This window comes from Lemur catta, chromosome 15 (assembly GCF_020740605.2).
Source record: "Lemur catta isolate mLemCat1 chromosome 15, mLemCat1.pri, whole genome shotgun sequence".
Lineage (NCBI taxonomy): Eukaryota > Metazoa > Chordata > Mammalia > Primates > Lemuridae > Lemur > Lemur catta.
In genome coordinates, this window is record NC_059142.1 from 28,538,697 (window position 1) to 28,560,857 (window position 22,161).

The following is a 22,161-nucleotide window of genomic DNA, read 5'->3' on the forward strand; positions in this document are numbered from 1 at the left end:
ATACTTGGGCTCTCTGTTCTCTGTTTCCTCACCTGCAAAATGAGGACAATAATACTGTCATGACAACTTTTTGGGGAGGACCAAATGAGGAAACGTATGTAAAGTGCTCAGCAAGGGCCCTGGCCTGAGAGGGTGATAGTACGAACAATATTCACTACGTACTGGGGATTGCTATGTCCCAGGTTCTGCTGAGAATTCATATGTTACCTCGTTTCATCCTCACAACCCTACAAGGTAAGGACTGCTATTTCCACCTTTACCAAAGAGTAACTGAGAGGCTGACCAATATGCCCCTCAACCCAGGGAGAAGCAGAACAGGATTCAAACCCAGGTTTTCCCAACATCAGGGGTCCTGCTCTGAACCATTGCATTTATCTGCTGGTATTCAGCAAATGTGGCCACTATCATCATCACCATCATCATCATCATCATCACCATCATCATCATCACCACCATCATTTTCATAACCATCACCTGCTTTAGGCCCATTGACCTCTGAATTGACTGTGCCTACCTTTGTCTTCAGAATCCCAAGCAGCTAGTGCAAGTTTTTCCAGAAACAATTTTTTGCTGATTGTAGGCCACTGATTCCTCTGACTTCAGCTGCCTGTGCATGCATGTGTGTGTGCGTGTGTGTGTGTACACACACACACACACACTCGGGTAGATCAAGGAGCCTTCATCACCAAACTGCATCTGTTGGGGACAGTCCATGTTTCGTGACTGTCTGGGCAGTGTGAACAGCCCAGCAGGCTGAGTAAAGTGAAGTGGGTGGCGCGGCGAATGGGGAGGGTGGTGTGAGATGGCTGTGACCCACCCCCTCCTCCACCCACCCCTCAGCACTAGGAACAGCACATAGAGCAGAAGAAAAAGAATAAAAATCAGCAGCCAGCTGGTGAGTGCCTGCCACACAAGAGGTGTGCTTTCTGTGTGTTACCTTGAATCCTCGAGACAGGTGCTCTCAACTCCATTTTACAGACAAGGAAGCTGAAACCTAACAGAGCTGACATGACCTGCCCAAGGCCAAAGCTAGTGAGTGACTGGGCTGAGATTCTAATCCTCTGTGCAGATGGAGCATGGTTGTATTCTGGGGGAATATTCAGCATGTCACCATCCCCACATCCTGAGAGGCAGAGCCCCTAAAAGTAATCTCTGTCTTCCCCACCCTTCCCCTCCAGGCCTTCTCGGAGGCTGATGCACGTGCCAGAAAACCCACCAATGCTGTCTCTCCATTTTCCTTAAACTTTTGAAATCCTTCCCCTTCCAGGTGTATCTTCAGGATTGGCTAATTGTGTCGCTGTAACAGACAAACCCAAACCTCACATGCAGCACAGAGTGGCGGGTGGATCTGCCCATCCCCATCACTCGGGAATCCAGGTTAGTGAGCTGTCGTTCACCTTGACCTTGGCTAGGGGTCAGGGGATGTGGGAACCTGGCCCTGACTTTTACAGCTCCTAGATGTGACATATTTCCCTTTCACTCACTTCATTAGCCAAAGTGAGAGTGTGGTCCATCTACCTCAAGGTGAGCCTGCAGGAGAAAAGAAATATTTGGTGCCCAGCACGGCGCTGGTGACTACCTCAACCAGGGGCACTGTCCCTCACCAGACCCTGGTCTACACCCGCCTTCCTGGCCTGCCCCCACTGGTGCATTCACATTTAGCATTCGCTCCCCTCCCCTGGGGTCATGGGACAGAGTACCTGGCATAACCACACAGTCCGCAGGTTTTACTCAGCCACTGGAGCCCAGCTGCTTTGTCTGGGTGTCAGTCAGGGCCTGGAATTGCAGGGCGTCCCGGGAAAGGCTCCCTGTGGCCTTCTCTGGGCTGAAAGCACCACACAGAGACCGACGACCCTCCCAACCTCCTCCCGGGGCCCCAGCTTTATCAGTTACCTTGTCACAATGAGGCAGGGTCTAGGCCCAAACTAGAAACCGCGGCTATGAACAATAGTCAGAGGCAATGCCCCTCATGGTTTAACTGAAGGGAGAAACAGGAATCTACCAAATGGGGAGCTGGCTGGGGGCTCCCTGAGGTCTCTGCCTTGACTTCCCCTAGAGAACAGCCCTCCCCTTCCTGGTGGACCCTCCCTTCCCTGAACCACCAGCCACACGTGCTGTCAGAGAAGTTGCCCCTAAGGACTGGGGTCAGAGGAGCAGCCAAAGGACATCCTCCTTGTCCTCAACTAGCACCTTTCCCTCCTGTCTGCCTCTGATCCCTGAGGTTTCTACCATTAAAGATCACCCTCGGCCGGGCGCAGTGGCTCACGCCTGTAATCCTAGCACTCTGGGAGGCCGAGGCGGGTGGATTGTTTGAGCTCAGGAGTTCGAGACCAGCCTGAGCAAGAGCGAGACCCCACCTCTACTAAAAACAGAAAGAAATTATACGGACAGCTAAAAATATATACAGCAAAATTAGCCGGGCATGGTGGCACATGCCTGTAGTCCCAGCTACTCGGGAGGCTGAGGCAAGAGGATCGCTTGAGCCCAGGAGTTTGAGGTTGCTGTGCCATAGCACTCTAGCCCAGGCAACAGAGCAAGTCTCTGACTCAAAAAAAAAAAAAAAATCACCCTTGTGCTAAGGCTTCAAAGATTCCTGTAACTGTTAATCAGCAAAGCTAAAATGCTACACATTCTTTCTGTCCTAACCAAGACTCTCTTGATTTCCAGTAACAGGAACTCATTCAAACTATTACATCTTGGGCAGGAAAGGGAAATTTACAGTGAGGCACAGGTGCGTCTCATAGAAGCCTACAGCAGTGGGTGCCCAGGGGTGGAAAGTTAGGCAGCACGTCTCTCAGATTTTCCTTCTCGGGGGCACTGAACACCAGGTGGGTACCAGGCACCATGCAAGCTCCGTAATTAGTCAAACACAAATGAGACAAGATCTGTTCTCTCAGGAAGTTATGGCCCGAGTGGAATGATCAGACGTCACATAAAACCTAGAGTGAAGGTGGCAGGTGCCACGAGGTAGAAGGATTGGGCACGTGTGGCTGGAGGAGACAGACGGTCCAGCGGCTGGTCCCGGAGTGGGGGAGGCGCAAAACCATGGTGCCCTTGGCTCAATTATGCAGGGAGTGCACATGGATAGGGAGAACAAGGTGGAAAAATAGGTTAGGGTGAGACCGTGGAGGGCTTGGGGCCAGGAGAATGAACTTAGCTTTTATCCAGGAGAAAAAAGTCAGGAGCCACTGAAGGGTGACCATGGGAGAGTGATGCAACCAAATGTGGATCCCTCAAGGGCCCACCTGGCTTCGACCTGAGGGAGGGGTGGGGACAGGGAGCCAGGCAGGGGTAACAGAGCAGCAGAGAAGACGGCAGTGACCGACCGATTGAGGAACAAGCTGGCTGGGGACAGGTCATCAGCACCTGTGAGCTCCTCCACACGCAGACACTGACATGCAGGTGTCCCCTTCAGAGGCGGGGGTGTCAGGAAGGACCCAGAGCATGGGCAGCTTCAGGGGACACCTCGCAGCAGGGACCAGGGTGGGGGATAAAGAGTTGATGGTGCTCAATACAGGTGTGCCTGTGCCTACTCAGAATCAGACACACACACGCCCCACACCAGGTGCCTGATCCAGTGACTAGAGCAAGGGCTCAGAGTCAGGCAGACCCTGGTTCAGATCCTGGCTCTGCCTCCTACTAGCTGTGAGACCTTATGCAAGTCTCTCAACCTCTCTGAGCCTCAATTTTCTCTTCTGTAAATTGTCGATGATAAGATCTACCTCCTGGTTTGCTGTGAGGATTCAACAGAATATAATAATAGCTGCGACAGACATCACAAAAACAGCTACATGTTCTTGTCCTCCTGTATCTGGGAACTTGCAGTGGGAACTTGTAGCTCCTCCTATCAAGAGGCAGAGTCTGCTTTCCAACCCCTTGAATCTGGGTTGGTGACTTTCTTTGGCCAAAGGGACAACAGCAAAAGTGATACTAGAATAGACTCGAAAAGTGCTCAGCTAGGGGCTTACTCTCTTGTGCTCTCAGAACCACATTAACAAGCCCAGGCTAGCCTGCCGGGTGCAGGGAGACACGTGGCCCAGCTGCACGTCACTCCAGACAACAGCCACCAAATGCCCGGGAAGCAGAGCCACCCCGCTGCCCCATGGCTGACCCCAACCATGACCAGCAGAATCGCTCTGCCCCGTTGCCAGCCTGCTGCACCGTGAGCAAACAGATGGCTGCTGTTCAAAGCCACTGCGAGTCAGGCGGTTTGTTATGCTGCAAAATCTAATTGACGGGCTTAGGCTGCTGCCCAAGATGAAGTAACAGGAACCAGATTTTTCTTCCTGTCTGAAACACCAAAATGACCAGACAAGAATCTGGACACTGGGTGGGTAAGAAAGGATGGTGATACCTGAGACAGGAAAAGTGTGAACTCTGCGATCACCCAGCTTCCTGCCTAGAAAAAGCTTCCAGCCCGTGGTACAATTGGGGGAACCCAGATGGAGCCAGGGGAACCCCTGAGTTGAGGAGACATAACAGATTCCTGGGAGACCACGGTGGCCAGAACTCTCAGGACAGAGCAATGCAGAGGAGAGCGCTGCCCAGAGAGAGAACCCAGAGATGAAGCACGTGTGTGAGAAAACTACCTGAGGCCCAAGAAAGAACCTTCTAAAAGATAAGAGGACAGAGAGAACAGTGTCCGGAACTTGGGAGCCAGAGCCAGAAATAGTGCCCACTCCCACCAGCCAGACTGGAAAACTCATAATCCGTGGGGCAGAGTAGGATCCTTGAGAAGGTCATGCCTCGCTGCTGGGGAATAATTGGTCCTAGAGAGAACACCCCTCCAGATCTGCCTCATAAAAGCAAGACCTGAGGGGATCAGACTGTTTCCAAATAACTGCATCCCAGAAAATCTAATGCAAAGACTAAAATGTAGGGAGTGCTCATTATATCCCAGCAACTTTACACACATGTAAGCATTTCATAATACATATATTACTACACTTATGTTACTTTATTTACAATAACTTTTTCAAGGAGCTTCTATTATTGTCTCCCTTGTACGGATGATAGAGTCTAAGATAACACACATAGAGTATCTGGCACACGGCATATTCAATAAATGGTTTTTCACTCAACTCCCTACCCATCCTTGCTCCCTGCCTACAACCACCAACAGCCAAATAACTTTTCCCAAGTTGCACATCCACGACAAAGAGAATAGGGCTTTAAAAGGGCAAAACTTCAGCATTCAGGAGGAAGTGGTCTCTGGGGTCTAGAAGAGTCCTGAAGGAAAAGTAAGGAGTGATGGGTCGAGGCTGGCCCTGCCACTACCTTGCAGTGTGACCCTGAGCCAGCCTTCACTGCTCTGAGCCTGGTGCAGCTGTCTGCAGTGTGGTGGTGGTACGGGGTGATTCGGATCAGATTTCCCCCAAAGCAGCCCTCTCACGCCAAAAGCCAGGATGCCTTAAGCATCCTCAGACAAAAAAATAAAGAGTGCATTTACCACAGTTTGAATGCACATGCACACCTATGTATACATACACACACACACACGCACACACACGCACACACACGCACACTACCCCCCCCCCCCAGGCTTTGGGGAGCTTCTTGTTGAATGCTTCAGTCCCAGTGCAGCATTACCCGCTTTGGCCAGAAGATGGTGCTACTTCTCTGTGAGCTTTCAACTACATTTATTCAAAACCGAAGGTCGAGCACCTACGGTGCCCAGGAGTTGGAGGTTGCAGTGAGCTATGATGACGCCACTGCACTCCAGCCCCATGACAGAGCGAGACTCTGTCTCAAAACAAACAACAAACAAACCAGGGGCTCCCTTCCACATGGATACATATGTAATATCAAAACATCATGTTACACATCATAAATATGTACAACTTTGTCAACTGAAAAAATATACATTAAAAACAAAAAAAAATCCAGGGGCTCTATTCTCAGAGATGATAAAAGTACAAAAGTTTGTAAATGATTTGATTTCCACTTTTCTGTGGCCTTCACAGCACATGGCACTTGGTTAACAATCAATAAGGTTGTGTCGATTCATTGATTGATTGAATTGTAACTACAGATAGAGACTTAAAGGTTAAACCACAGTGGCAGGATTAAAGAAAGACTTCAGTCAACACTACAGTGCCTGGATGAAAAATGAGGCCCAAAGAGAGACAGGAAGAAAAACTATGTGTCTGGCACAAGGTAAGTGCTAGAACTCCTGGGCTCAAGTGATTCTTCCACCTCAGCCTCCTGGGTAGTTAGGATTATGGTGCATGCTACCACGCCCAGCTAATTTTTCTATTTTTTGTAGAGATGGAGGTCTCACTATGTTGCTCAAGCTGGTCTTGAACTCCTGGCCTCAAGGGATCCTCCCGTCTCAGCCTCCCAAAGTGCTGGGATTGCAGGCATGAGCCACCAGCACTGGCAACAGTTTACGTTTCTATTATTGTTGATCATTTGTCAAGCACTTTCATACACACTCTTCCATTTCCCTTAACCCTCCCAACTGCTAAGGGGCAGAGTGGAGTGTGAGGGCCATAGCCTCTGAGTCCACTGCTATTCCCTTACGCCAGTTAATTTTTAACTCGGGTGTTCTCAGGGGTACAAGAATCACTAAAATAATATTTTGCTTTGTGGTTTCATTTGATAACTTTTTAAAATGGACTATGGATGGCCACCCTACAGCTAAGAGCGGCCTCCCAATTTCAGTGGCCCTGTTTGTATTTACCTGTAGCTTTGGCTACTTTAATTATTCAGAGCTAATGGTGGGGGCAGAGATAGACCCAACCCGATACCTGAATGATGCACTCACACCACATGAAAACCACTGACCCCAAGAAGCATTGTTAGAAGGGAAGCTGTGTAGGGGTTCAAGTCATGGAAAAGTGGGGGAGAAGTGAGCAATCCACCTGGCACACGCCAGCACAGCATGCCCGGGGAGCAGCCCTGTGCTATGGCTGCTGGGACTCATTCCTGATAGGAAGTGTGATTTAGATACAGAAAGAAAAAAAAATTACATTAGTGTCATTCATTTGAATTTTACAGGTTTTACAATTCTGTTTATATTTAATTTGTAAATTTGCTTTTAGTTTCATAGTCACATAAGAGCTATATGCATATATTTATACCTGGTTTTATGCTTATACATACTTAGGTAATATTATAACAAAATTAACTTGTCAACACCAGGAGTCCCTGGGAATTTTTTCCATTTAAAAGGATTACATACCCAGTCAGATTGGAGACGTACTGATCATATTTCTTTCTCTTGAGAAAGAAGCAGTAGTCACAGACATTTTTTCCTACAGATGGGAAGTAGCCCTCTCCTTAAAGAACAGAGAAGGGGTCACTCCCAGGCCAGATGCAGGGCAGGAGAAAGGTAATCCCTTCTCCCATGCCAGGACCTGCCCTGCAGGCAGGGGTGGGGAACTGTTTGCATTGAGGCTAAGAGGGGGTTCCCTGAAGAAGATGGGCAACTCTTACCTCATTTAATTAGGACAGCAAAAGGATGGTAGATCTCAAAATTGAGGATAGAATGTGTCCACCTTCTCCTTACCTGACTCATTGATAGAACATCCAGGATCCACAACTGTGCAACTCGGTGTGACAATAATTAGGCACAAGATCTTACCACTGGTTTGCTTTAGAATTTTACTAAACTCTTTAAAAATCACAAAAGTAACTTACGTTCATTGCATCCAATGAGACAATCATACAAAAGAGGTGTAATTACTCTCCCACCCCTCCCTATTAGCAGCTCGGATGTAGCTCTCCACCCTCTTCTCTGTACTCACACAGCTGTGTCTAAACACATAGACTATATTTAGAGGGTGCTTCCGTCACTGTTTGACAACACAAGATCATACCAATCACATGTCTCTGACACTTGCTTATCTCAGCTAACATCATCTTAACCTTTCAGATGGATAGAGACCCTCAACTCATTCTTTTGAGGAGCTGCATAGCATTCCAGAGTATGGGTGTAACAGTTTGTTCCCCTGCTCCTCTAGTGATGACAGTCAGGTTGTTTCCAAGTTTTCTTCCTCGACCATTACAAGTAACGTTGCAGTAACCATCCTTGGCCATGTGGTTTTCTCTCTCACTCTACCTTTTGGATAGATTCCCAGAAGTGAGCTAGGTTAATATATGTGGGGTTTTTTTTTATTTTTGAGACAGAATCTCACTCTTTTGCCGAGGCTAGAGTGCCGTGGCATCAGCCTCGCTCACAGCAAACTCAAACTCCTGGGCTCAAGCAATCCTCCTGCCTCAGCCTCCTGAGTAGCTGGGACTACAGGCATGTACCACCATGCCCAGCTAATTTTTTGTATATATATTTTTAGTTGTCCATATAATTTCTTTCTATTTTCTTTTTAGTAGAGACGAGGTCTCACTCTTGCTCAGGCTGGTCTCGAACTTCTGAGCTCAAAGGATCCACCTGCCTCGGCCTCCCAGAGTGCTAGGATTACAGGCATGAGCCACTGCGTCAGGCCTTTTTTTTTTTTTTTAAGTTTAATAGCTGTTTCCCATACTATCATTCATTTGTCCTTTTCGCAGATATGTATTTAGCACCTGCCGTGTGCAGGGTGCTGTGTGAGATGTGCAGAAGTAAACAAGACAAGGCTTTGCCCTTATACGCCTCCAGGCATATAAATACTACGGAGTATTTATATAACTACTAAGTATTTCTGTAACTATACTTACATCATAACTACTTATATAGTTATATAAATATAATAATTAAATATAACTATAGTTATTATAGAAATATGTTTATATAGCTATATAAATAGTTATTAGTTACATATTATATAACTAGTATTTATATAACTCTATGCAACGGACAAAGCCATAGTACCCTAAGGGAGGTAGATGTAGATCAAGGGATAAGGGACTGTGTGCGTGTTTGTGTCCTATTCCTCCAGAGCAGGCACAGAGTGACCTAAGTGGGCTCTGTCCAGCTGGGGCATGTGCTGGGGTCCTGCCTCTGTGCTCCTCTCCTCCTTGTCCCTGGTCTCCTAAAAGAGACACTCTCTGGAACTAGAACACATTTTTCCACCTGTACTAACCATCATTTATTATGGTGTTCTCCTATGTGCTAGATACTTCATGTACATTCCCTTATTCACGCTAATTTTTATAAACCTGCTGCATTAGTTACCTGTTGCTACATAACAAATTACTCCAAAATTCAGTGGCTTAAAACAACAAACATTTATTATCTCACACATTTTATGTAGCCTTTTCTGTCTGACTTATTTCACTTAGCATGTTTTCAAGGTTCATGTGTGTTATAAGCATGAATCAATACTCCATTCTTTTTCATGGCTGAATGATATTCCATTGTATGGAATACTACTTTTGTTATTCATACATAAGTTGATGGACATTCTCTTAATATTTGTATAGCATGTATTTTTCCATCCTCATAATTATGTTCTTCTGGTAAAAAAATATAGAGAGATAGATAGAAAGATAGATAGGATTAAAGTTGCCTTAAACTCCAACCCCCAAAGTCAATCCCTTCCCAAAGGATTAAAGTTTATCCAAACATTTCTTTGTGCACATGTTTAGATGCATATGTACCTGTATTAGTTATCTATTGCTGCGTAACAAATTACTCCAAAACTTAGTGGCTTAAAACGATAACAACCATTTACTGTTCCACACAGTGTTATCCAGGGGTCAGGAATTCTGGAGTGCTTTAGCTGAGTGGTTCTGGCTTAGGCTCTCTCACGAGGTTGCAGACAAGGTGTTGGCAGGGACTGCAATCATTTGACAGTTGGGGTGGAGCTTCCCAAATGTCTCACTCACATGGATGAAGGGCCTGTGCTGGCTGTTGGCTGGCCTTAGTTCCTCTCTACCTAAAGTTGCCGTATTTAGTAAATAAAAATATGGACTACCCAGTTAAATTTGTAATTCAGATAAATAACAAATAATTTTTATATCTCAAATATTGCATGGGACATATGTATACTAAAAAATTATTCATTGTTTATCTGAAATGCAAACATAAGTAGGTGTCTTGTATCACCTGACCATTCTCTGGCCTTCTCTGTAGGGCGGCTTGAGTGTCCTCCCAAAGTGGTAGCTGGCTTTTCCCTCAACAAGTGGCTTAAGAAGGCACAGGAGAAACCTGCTTTTGTGCTTCTGTCTTTTGTGTTGGTATGTGACCTGGCCTTGGAAGTCAGATACCAACGGTTCTGCAATGTTCTCCTGGTCACACAGTTCGGTCCTAATCAGTATGAGTGGGAATTATACAAAGGCATGAAGACCAGGAAGCAAGAGTCACTGGACGTCATCGTAGAGGTTATCTGCCACAGTACCCATAGAAAATACTAGTGTTTGGTTTTTGTGTACATATGTTTTTTATGTGCTTTTAAACATAAGAATAATTCTGTATCTGTCCTGCAACTTTTTTTCACTTAGCAGTACATCTTGGAGCTCTTTATATATCGGTACATGTAGTGCTGCTCCATTCTTTTTACTTACTGCAGATTACTCTGTAACATGGATCTGTCATATTTAACCATTCCTCTATTTTTGGACATTTAAGCTGTTTCCAAAAGGTCACTACTACGTGTAATGCTGTAACAATCAACCTTCCACATGCCTTCTGGTGCACACATGCAGGTGTTTCTATAGAGCAGATCTCAAGAGGTGAAATTGCTGGATCATAGGGTATATACATTTATAATTTTAATACATACTGACAAATTCCTTCCAAATATATTGTACCAATTTCTTTTTTTATTTGTTAATTGTTTATTTACCAAGAAAAACTATTCCTCACCCCACATATTCATAGCTCAGGAGCACAGGTCAGAGACAAACTTCTATGTAAATTAACCCAAAGAAATTCTTTGTATTCCAAAATCACTTTGTCCTCTGAAAGATACCAGCCTTCCTCATCTCCTCAAAATCTCTGATAGAATCATAATTTCTGTAGAAATCTGCATATGCCTTCTTCTTGGTTCAGCCACAGCAAACTTACACAAAGCTGCAACCCCCAAGTGATACAATGAACACTCTGACAATATGAAACTGCAGACACCTGGGCGGGAGGCCACGCATCTGAGGTTTTGTTAAAGTGCTGGAAGCCATGATAGTTACTGTCCTTGATGGGTATGCCAACCTCAACACTTCCTTCCCAGCTGATGGGGAAATGAACTGTCTATTGTATCGATTTATATTCTTACTAGTAGTGTATAAGAGAATTCATTTCCCGGCCAGGCGCGGTGGCTCACGCCTATTATCCTAGCACTCTGGGAGGCTGAGGGTGGAGGATCATTTGAGCTCAGGAGTTGGAGACCAGCCTGAGCAAGAGCAAGACCCCATCTCTACTAAAAATAGAAAGAAATTAGCTGGACAACTAAAAATATATAGAAAAAATTAGCCGGGCATGGTGGCGCATGCCTGTAGTCCCAGCTACTCGGTAGGCTGAGGCAAAAGGATTGCTTGAGCCCAGGAGTTTGAGGTTGCTGTGAGCTAGGCTGACGCCACGGTACTCTAGCCCGGCCAACAAAGTGAGACTGTGTCTCAAAAAAAAAAAAGGAATTCATTTCCCCACAACCTCACATTTTTTATTGTCCTTTGTCATATATATATATATGTATATATATTGTCCTTTGTCATATATATATAAGCAAATATATATATACACACACATATTTCCAATTAGTCTCTTCAGCCAGTTCTGCTCGTCTTTTTTTTTTTGAGACACAGTCTCACTTTGTTGGCCGGGCTAGAGTACCGTGGCGTCAGCCTAGCTCACAGCAACCTCAAACTCCTGGGCTTAAACTATCCTACTGCCTCAGCCTCCCGAGCAGCTGGGACTACAGGCATGCGCCACCACGCCCAGCTAATTTTTTCTATATATGTATTTTATTTGGCCAGATAATTTCATTCTATTTTAGTAGAGACGGGGTCTCACTCTTGCTCAGGCTGGTCTTGAACTCCTGAGCTCAAACAATCCACCCGCCTCGGCCTCTCAGAGTGCTAGGATTACAGGCGTGAGCCACTGCGCCCGGCCTCTGCTTGTCTTTTAACTGTTCTTACACATCTTTTGTCATACAATTTTAATTTTTTAAATTATTATTTTTAATTATTATGGGTACATAATAGTTATCAGTTTTAAATTTTGGTGTCATCAAATTTATCAATCTTTTCCTTCATGGTGGCTCTCACTTTCTGTCTTATTTAAGAAGGCCTTTGTTATACAAAGGTCATAAAATTACTATATTATATAAATGCAAAAAATACTTACAGGAAAACAAAATATCCAGTACCCAACCAGGTAAAAGTCACAATGTCTGTCATTCAATCAAAATTACCAGACACGTAAAGAACCAGGAAAATGCAACCCATAAATATAAGAAAACTCAATCAACTAAAACAAATTCCCAAAATGAAATTGATAGAATTAGTACACAAGAATATTAGAAGAGTTATAACTGTATTCCATACATTCAAGAAGTTGGAAGAAATATTGGGGCTGTTAGATGGAGACATGGAAGATATAAAAAAAGACCCATATTGAACTTCTATAGGTGAAAACTACAGTATATGAAATGAAAAAATACTTTGGATGTAATTAATAGATTAAATTTTGCAAAGAAAAGATTAGTGAACTTGAAGACAACAATAAAAAATATCTAAAACAAAATACAGAGAGAAAAAAGACTAAAAAAAAAACAATGGGAATCTAAAATACATGTAATTGAATTCCCTGAAGGAGAGGAAAAGGGAGAGAAAAAAATCTATTTGAAGAATAATGGCTGAAAAATTTCCAAAACTGATGAAAACTATAAAATCACAGGTTTTCTTTGCTCAAGGAACCTCAAGAAAACTACATCATCATATATCATACAAAGATAAGAATTACAGCAGACTTCTTGTCAGAAAAATATAAGCATGCACACAATGGAAATGTACCTTTTATGCACTGAAAGAAAAAAAAGCTGTCAACCTAGGATTCTATACCCATCAAATAAACCTTTTCCAGACATATAAAGGCTGAAATAAATCATCACTAGGTGATGGCCGATGCAATAAATGTTAAATCATGTCCTTTGCACAAAAGGAAAATAATACTAGACCAAAATCTGGACATACACGAAAGAATAAAGAACACCAAAAATGGTAACCATGTGGGTATGTACAAAATACTTTTTTCTTATTTAAATCTCTTTAAAAGGTAATTGTTTAAAACAAATGAACAACAACAAAAAAAAAAACCAAGGTATTGAAGAGTTTACATGTACAGCAGTCAAATGTATAACATCAATAGCATAAAGGCTGGGATGATTTTATACTACAGTCATGTGTTATTTAATGACAGGAATACCTCCTTATATATAAACATATCTAAACATAGAAAAAATATAGTAAAAATATGGTATAAAAGATAAAAAGTGGTGCATCTATACAGCGCACTTACCACGAATGAAGCTTACAGGACTGGAAGTTGCTCAGGGGAAGTCAGTGAGTGAGTGGTAGGTGAATGTGAAGGCCTAGAACACTTCTGTACACTTCATAAACATGTATACTTAGGCTACACTAAATTTATAAAAATAGTTTTCTTTGCTCACTAATAAATTGATCTCAGCTTTCTGTAACTTTCTGACTTTAAAAATTTTAATTCTTTTGAATCTTTTTCAATAACACTTAGCACAAAACATGAATACAGTGTACAGCTGTACAAAAATATCTTTTCTTTATATCCTTATTCTATACGCTTTTTTCTACTTTTACATTTTTTTATTTTATTTTTTACTTTTTAAATTTTTTTGTTAAAAACTAAGACACAAACACACACATTAGCCTAGGTCTACACAGGGTCAGGATCATCAATATCACTATATTCTACCTCCACATCTTGTCCCACTGGAAGGTCTCTGGGGCAATAACACACATGGGGTCATCTCCCGTGATAACAATACCTTTTTCTGTAATACCTCCTGAAGGACTTGCCTGAGGCTGTTTTACAGTTAACTTTTTTTTTAAGTAGAAAGGGTATGCTCTAAAATAATAATAAAAAGCATAATATAGTAAATACATAAACCAGTAAGATAGTCATTTGTTATTATCAAGTATTATACACTGTACATAATTGTATATGCTATACTTTTATATGACTGGCAGTGCAGTAGGTTTGTTTATACCAGCATCACCACAAACATGAGTAATGCATTGTACTAAGACATTATAATGGCTACAGTTTCACTAGGTGATAGGAATTTTTCACGTCCATTATAATCTTACGGGATTACCCCCATATATGTGGTCAGTTGTTAACCAAAACATTGTTATGGACCAGGCGTGGTGGCTCATGCCTGTAATCCTAGCACTCTGTGAGGCCGAGGCAGGAGAATTGCATGAAGTCAGGAGTTTGAGACCAGCCTGAGCATGAGCAAGACCCTGTCTTCGCTAAAAACAGAAAAAATTAGCCAGGGGTGGTGGCACATGCCTGTAGTCCCAGCTACTCTGTAGGCTGAGGCAGGAAGATCCCTTGAGCCCAGGAGCTTGAGGTTGCTGTGAGCTAGGCTGATGACATGGTACTTTAGCCCAGGTAACAGAGCAAGACGCTGTCAAGAAAGGGAAGGAAGGAAGGAAGGGAGGGAGGGAGGGAGAGGAGGGGAGGGGAGGGGAGGGGGAAGGAAGGAAGGAAGGACGGAAGGAAGGAGGGAAGGAAGGAAGGAAGGAAGGGAAGAAGGGAGGGAGGGAGGGAGGGAGGGAAAACTCACCATGATAGACCAAATTTGGGGCCAGAAAACAAGTCTAAATAAAATTTAAAGGATTTTAAAAAGATTCAAATCATGCAAAGTATGTTCTCAAACTACAATGAAATTAATATCAATAACAGAAAAATAACTAGAAATCCCCATATACTTAGAAAATAATTTGTTTTTAAATAATCCATGGGTCAAATAGAGAAATCAAAAAGAAACTAGAGGCTAAGCACAGTGGCTCATGCCTGTAATCCCAGAACCTTGAGAGGCAGAGGCAGGAGAAGCCCTTGAGCCCAGGGCTTGAGCCCAGTCTAGGCAATATAGCAAGACTCCATCTCTACAAAAAAATTTAAAAGAAATTAGAAAGTCATTTGGACTGAATGAAAATGAAAATATAATATATCAAAATTCATAAGATGCAGCTAAAGCTTAGAGAAAAATTTGTATAACTAAATTCCTATGTTAGGAAAAAAAAAATCTCAAAACAACAACTTCAGTTTCCACTGAATTAAACTCAAAGTAAGCAGAAGAAAAAAAATAAGAAAGATTGGAGTGGAAATAAATAAAACAGAAAACAGAGAAATCAAGAAAATAAATGAAACTAAAAGTTGGTTTCTTGAGAAGATGAATAATGTTAACTATTAACTTAATAACTTCTATCAGAACTAATCAGGAAAAACAGAAGATGCAAATTACCAATATTAGGGCTGAGAGATGACATCACTATAGATTCTACAGAGAATAAGGAAATATTATGAACTTTATGCCAATAAATTCTACAACTTAGATGAAATGGAGAAATAACTTCATCTCAGTTGACACAAATAATAAACTTTACTCAGGAAGAAACAGATAACCTGAATACCAAATCTGTCAATTCCTTGATTTGGGAATTCCCAGCCTCCAGAACTGTGATGAATAAATGTTTGTGGTTTAAGCCACCCAGCCAATGGTATTTTTGTTATAGCAGCCAATACAACCCAATAAAAAGATGAGCAAAAATCTTAATCAAAGATATATGGATGGCAAATAATCACATGAAAAGATGTTCAACATCATTAGTCATTTGGGAAATGTAAATTAAAACCACCATATACCATCTGAATAGCTAAAATTTTTTAAAAACTGACAATAGCAAGTTGTTGATGAGAATAGGGAGCAACTGAAAGTCTCATACATTGCTGGTGGGAATGTAAAATGGTGTGGCCATTCTGGAAAATAGTTTGGCAGTTTCTTATAACGTTAAATATATGCTTACCATGAGATCCAGCAATCTCATGCCTACTTATTTATCCAAGTGAAATAAAAACCTACATTAACAGAAAACCTGAAAGTAAATTTTTATAGAAGCTTTATTCATAATTGCCAAAATGGAAACCCACATGTCTCTCAATTGGGGAATGGATAAATACACTTTAGTGTATCCACACAATGGAACACTACTCATGGTGAATCTCAAAGTAATTACGCTGACTGAAAGAAACCACCCTCCCCCCGCCGACACACAAAAAAATACATACATACTGTATGGTTTCATTTATATAAAAGTCTGGGAAAGTGGCCATGGCAGGGACAGAGGTTACACATGTGCTCGGCAACAATGGACTTCCACTCACCAAGGCCAGCCTAGCTACAGCCACCACTGAGTACCCCAGCTGCCAGCAGCAGAGACCAGCACTGGGACCCCGCACTATTACCTGGAGTGATCAGCCAGCTAACTTGTGGCAGGATGATTACATTGACTACTTTCATCATGGAAAAGGGGGTACTTTGTTCTTACTGGAACAGACACTTATTCTGGATTTGGATTTACTTTCCCTGCATGTAATGCTCTGCAAAACCATCATCTGAGGACTTCCAGAATGCCTTATCCACCACCATGTGTTATTTTACACAGCATTGCTCCTGATGAATAAACTCATTTCACAGCAAGTGAAGTGTAGCAATGACCCCATGCTCACAGCATTTACTGGTCTCACCATGTTCCTATCATCCTGAAGCAGCTGGCTTGCTAGAAAGGTGGAAGGCCTTTTGAAGATCCAGTTACAGCACCAGTTTGGTGACAATATCTTGCATGGCTAGGGTAATGTCCTTCAGATCATATGTGCTCTAAATCAGCATCTCATGTGTGGTGCTGTTTCTCCCGCAGCTAGGATTCATGGTTCCATGGATCAGGGGTGGAAATGGAATGGCACCACTCACTATTATCCCTAGTGATCCACCGGTAAAATGTTTGCTTCCCATCCCTGTGACTTTATACCCTGCTGATCTAGAGGGTCTTCATTCCAAAGGGGGGAACGCTTTCAACAGGAGTCACAACAATTATTTCACTGAACTGGAAGTTAAGACAGCCATGAGTCCTTTGGGGCTCCCCATGCCTCTGAATCAACAGGCAAAGAAGGGAGTTACCTTACTGGCTGGGGTGACTCATCCTGACTCCACACTGGAGGAAGGAAAAGTATGTCCAGAGTATGGGAGATCCCTTAGGGCATCTCTTAGTACTACCAAGTCCTGTGATTAAAGCCAACGGAAAACGATAACAACTCAATTCAGGTAAGACTTCTAATGGCCCGAACCCTTTAAGAAAGACGGTTTGGGGGCATCCCAGCAGGCAAAGAACTACCACCAGCTCTGAGTTTCTTGGGAGAGTAAAGGAAATGTGGAATGAGTAGTGGAAGAAGGGAGTTATAAATAGCAGCTACAATCATCTGACCAGTGGCAGAAGCGAGGACTATAATTATTATGAGTATTCTTTATTTTGTTATGTTTGTGTGTTGATATGTATAACATTTTGTTTTCTTCCCTCCCTTATCCCCTATGTCATCTATCATAAAATTCATTAATAACAGCTAACTTTATGTCACATTATTGAAGTTACTGGATTATCAAGGAGAACAGTGAACATCACCCAAGGACTTTGAATTCTCTTCTGGGGAAAGAGCACATTTTCAGTTGTACACTGGGTAAGTGTATCATGAAAGACAGAAGTATGACTCTGTTATTGTCTATATTTGGAGATTAAATATGGATTAAGGAGATGTGCATGGGTGCCAAGTTGACAAGACATGGACTGTGAAGATCAGTAATTTATGTGTCAACTCAGTTATTCAAAACTCAGTTATTCAAAAACTAATCTAGGTATTTGTTGCGAAGGTATTTTGTAAATGTGATTTACATCTATAATCAGTTAACTTTATGTAAAGATTATCCTGGATAATACGGGTGGGTCTGATTCACCCAGTTGAAAGGCCTGAGGTTTCCCTGAAGAAGAAGAAATTCTACCGGAGGACTGCAGGGTTAGCTCGGCTGAGTGTTTCCAGACTTCCCTTCCTTATGACCTGCCCTGTAGATTTTGGACTTGCCTAGCCAGCCCCCACAATTGTATAAGCCAATTCTTTGCAATAAATCTAGATAGAGATAGAGAGAGACAAGGTAGACAGATATACTACTGGTTGTGTTTCTCTGGTGGAACTCTGACTGATACACAAATCGTCTAAGAAAATTTTGCATCTCTTGATGAGTCAGAGCTTGTTTTTTGGCCCAGAAGGGATCACCAGGCATACATGAGACATGCCACAAAACCACTGGGAAAATCCTAGGAGTTCAAAAAATGATTCTGATGGGCAAATGAGCAGTCAGGGTATTGTTCTGTCTTTCACGGCAAGCCTTCAGATATGTTAGTCCTTTCATGTTTATGAAACTATCTGAAACACATTGGAATGTTACACAGCCACTTTAAAATATATGCTCCTTATCAAGTGTCTCTAAAAGGAGACACAAAATCTCATAACATTAATTGCATCTAAGTAGGGGAACCCAGTGGCTGGGGGACAGGGGTGGGAGAATTTTCACTTTTGGTACCTTTGGAATAATGAATCGTGTGAATGTATCATCTAAATTAGGGGTTGGTACACTGTGGTCCACAGGCCAAATCTGGCCCACTGCCTGTTCAAGTTTTTTGTAACACAGCCGTGCTCATTTGTTTATATATTGTCTACAGCTGCTTTCAGGATATAATGGCAGAGTTCAGTAGTTGCAATAACAAGAAACACAAGGTCATATGGCCCACAAAGCCTAAAATATTTACTGTCTGACCTTTTACAGAAAAAAAATGCCAACATCAGTTTAGATTTAAAAAGATAAAAAAGTTGAAGCCTGAGCAAGAGCAAGACCACATCTCTACAAAAAATAGAAAAATTAGCTAGGCGCAGTGGCTAATAGTCCCAGTTATTTGGGAGGCTGAGGCAGGAGAATCGCTTGACCCCAGGAGTTTGAGGTTGCAGTGAGCTATGAACAGCACCACTGCACTCTAGCCCTGGTGACAGAGAGAGACCCTGTCTCAGAAAAAAAAAAAAAAAGGAGAAAAGTACACTGACATTGAAAGATAAAATATGCCCCAAGAGAACTGAAAACATGTCCACACAAAAATTTGTACATCAATGTTCAAAGCAGCACTATTCACGATAGCCAAAAAGTAGAAACAACCCAAATGTCCCTCAACTGATGAATAAACAAAATGTGATATACCCATACAAGAGAACATTACTCAGCCAGAAAAAGGAATGAAGTACTGATAAATACAACACACATGAACCTTGAAAACATCATGCTAAGTGAAAGAAGCCAGAAACAAAAGGCCACATATTGTATGATTCTATTTCTACGAAATGTCCAGAATAAGCAAATGCATTGAAATAGAAAGTAGTAGATCAGTGGTTTCCAGGGGCTGGGCAGGAAGAATGGGGAGTGACTGCAGATGGGGACAGGGTTTCTTTTGGGGGTGATGAAATGTTCTGGAATTAGATAGTGGTGATGGTTGCACTAGTTTGTGTATATCCTAAAGACAACTGAACTGCACGCCACCTCCAAGTACAGGACACTCTAGAGTTCAGTAGAGGCTCAGAACCTAGTGACAAATTAGTCCTCTCTGCCACCTCAAACCAGGACCAAACTTGGCCTGGGAGTCAGGAGATCAAGTTCTATATCCCATTTGCCCCAAACGCTTATGTGACCTTAGATCTGTTTCTTTCCCTCTTTCCTTCCCTATAACACGGGGGCAATTGGGCAGGGAGGGAGAAGGCTGATACAATGGAGTGTGAGGGGGGTTTGGGGGGCCTGATTTCCCAGAATCCTTTATTCTTTCCCCAAGCTTTATTAGACACCCTAATAATCAGTATTTTCATCACCATTATTACCCTTTTCCAATTCCAAAGCACTTTCACATATACGATATCATTTGGTCCTTCCCTTTTTTTAAAATTTTTTTTTATTTCAGCATATTACAGGGGTACAAATGTTTAGGTTACGTATATTGCCCTTGCCCCACCTGAGTCAGAGCTTCAAGTGTGTCCATCCCCCAGACGGTGCGCAGGGCACCCATTACGTGTATATACCCATCCCCTCCTCCCCTCTCCCATCTGCCTGACACCCGATGAATGTTATACTATATATGCACTTAAGTGTTGATCAGTTAATACCAATTTGATAGTGAATACATGTGGTGCTTGTTTTTCCATTCTTGGGATACTTCACTTAGTAGAATGGGTTCCAGCTCTATCCAGGATAATACAAGAGGTGCTATATCACCATTGTTTTTTGTGGCTGAGTAGAATTCCATGGTATACATATACCACATTTTATTAATCCACTCATGTATTGATAGGCACTTGGGTTGTTTCCACATCTTTGCAATTGTGAATTGTGCTGCTATAAACATTCGAGTGCAGATGTCTTTTTTATAGAATGTCTTTTGTTCTTTTGGAGAAATGCTCAGTAATAGGATTGCTGGATCAAATGGTAGTTTTACTTGTATCTCTTTGAGGTATCTCCATATTGCTTTCCACAGAGGTTGCAGTAGTTTGCAGTCCCACCAGCAGTGTATGAGTATTCCTGTCTCTCCACATCCATGGTCCTTCCCTTTAGGAAAGACATGTATTAGCTCCATTTTACAGATGAAGAAATTGAGGCTCTGAGAGGTCAAAGAACTTGTCTAAGTTCATACAGTGGGTAAGTGTTGGAGCTAGGACTCAACACCAGGTCTTCTGATTTTAGATCCTTTGTTCTACTCACACCACCACACTTGTTTTTGCATGTTTGGTCTCTCTCTAGAAAGCCCGATACAGCAATGCCAGCAGCCTCATCACAAACACTGCATACCTTTGTCTGAGCGAAGTGAGGGAAGGTTCCTTCTGGTTCTCTTTGATCTTTTCTTATGACCCTCTGTATATTGTCACAGTAGCAGTCTGTGGGTAGGACTATTCACATACATTGGTGTGGACACCAAGCCCATATACATCACAAAGATATACATCCAGGAACACCTGACCTCTTCAATAGGTGATAGGTCACTCCTTGTTACTAGGGTGGTGAGGAGGCTATGCCTTTAGTTCAGGGGAGGCCTAAGGGATCAGACCTCTGGGAATCTGCTCTCTCTTCTGAGACCAGAAGACTCATTAACCCTCTCATGAGGCCTTAAGGAGGAAGGGGCAACTCCTCAATCCTTGGTAGAAGGGAGGAGGGAGGAGGAGGGAGAGACAGGAAATTGTCCTCCCTGCCCTTGCCAAACCAGAGCCCCAGGAAAGGTAACATCAGGGACTCACTACTGAACTCAGAGAGCTGGGCCTAATTTTAAGGAATGTAAGGGAGACCCCAGCTGTCAAACCCAGTTAAGCTCTTGTGAGTCACAGTGCTGAGCTCTAGTAATGCTACCAGCTACGTGGGTTTTGCAAAGTCACGCACCCTCTCTGATTCAGTTTGCTTATCTAAAAATGTGGCTAATGACTACTGGGTCTAGCTCAGAGGGGTACTCTGAGGTTTCAGTGACACAAATAAACTGAAATGCTTTAAAAATAAATTGCATTTTATGAACACACTACTTCATTCTTCCATAGCCGGCAAGCAAGAGGGGCTGAGGCTTGAACACACTTGGAGAGTGACCCCCACTCCTTTCCAGGTGGCAGGGCTTGGGCAGCAGGAGGGAGCCAGGTTGCTGCAGGGAAGGCCGGCTGCCCTGTGGCACGGGGCTGCCCAGGCTTGCTCTTACCCTTCTTTTTCCATGTGACCAATCCGTATTTACCAGGCAGGCACTTGCTACAGGACCGGTGCTGTTCTGTGTGCTTGGCAATAAAGCAGTTAAGAAAAGAGAAAATGCTCATATTCTAGTCGTGGGAGACCAACAAGTAAACAAACAACAAATACGTCCAGCGTTGGCAGGTGCTGTGCAGAATTAAACTGGGCCAGGTTAATAGTGATGGGAGAGAGGTGCTGTTTTGTAGGCGATGTCAGAAGGCCCCTCTGATAACAGGATGTTTTGAGTAAAGACAAGAAGGCAGTGAGGGAATAATTTGGGGGACACCCACACCCTAGGTCTAGGGTAGAGGACATGAAAGTTCAGGGGATGGCGACAACAGCACCGTGGCAGCAGAGACGATTCCCTACCATGTGCCTCCCTTAGATTCATTCCCCACTCTGCTCATCCCTG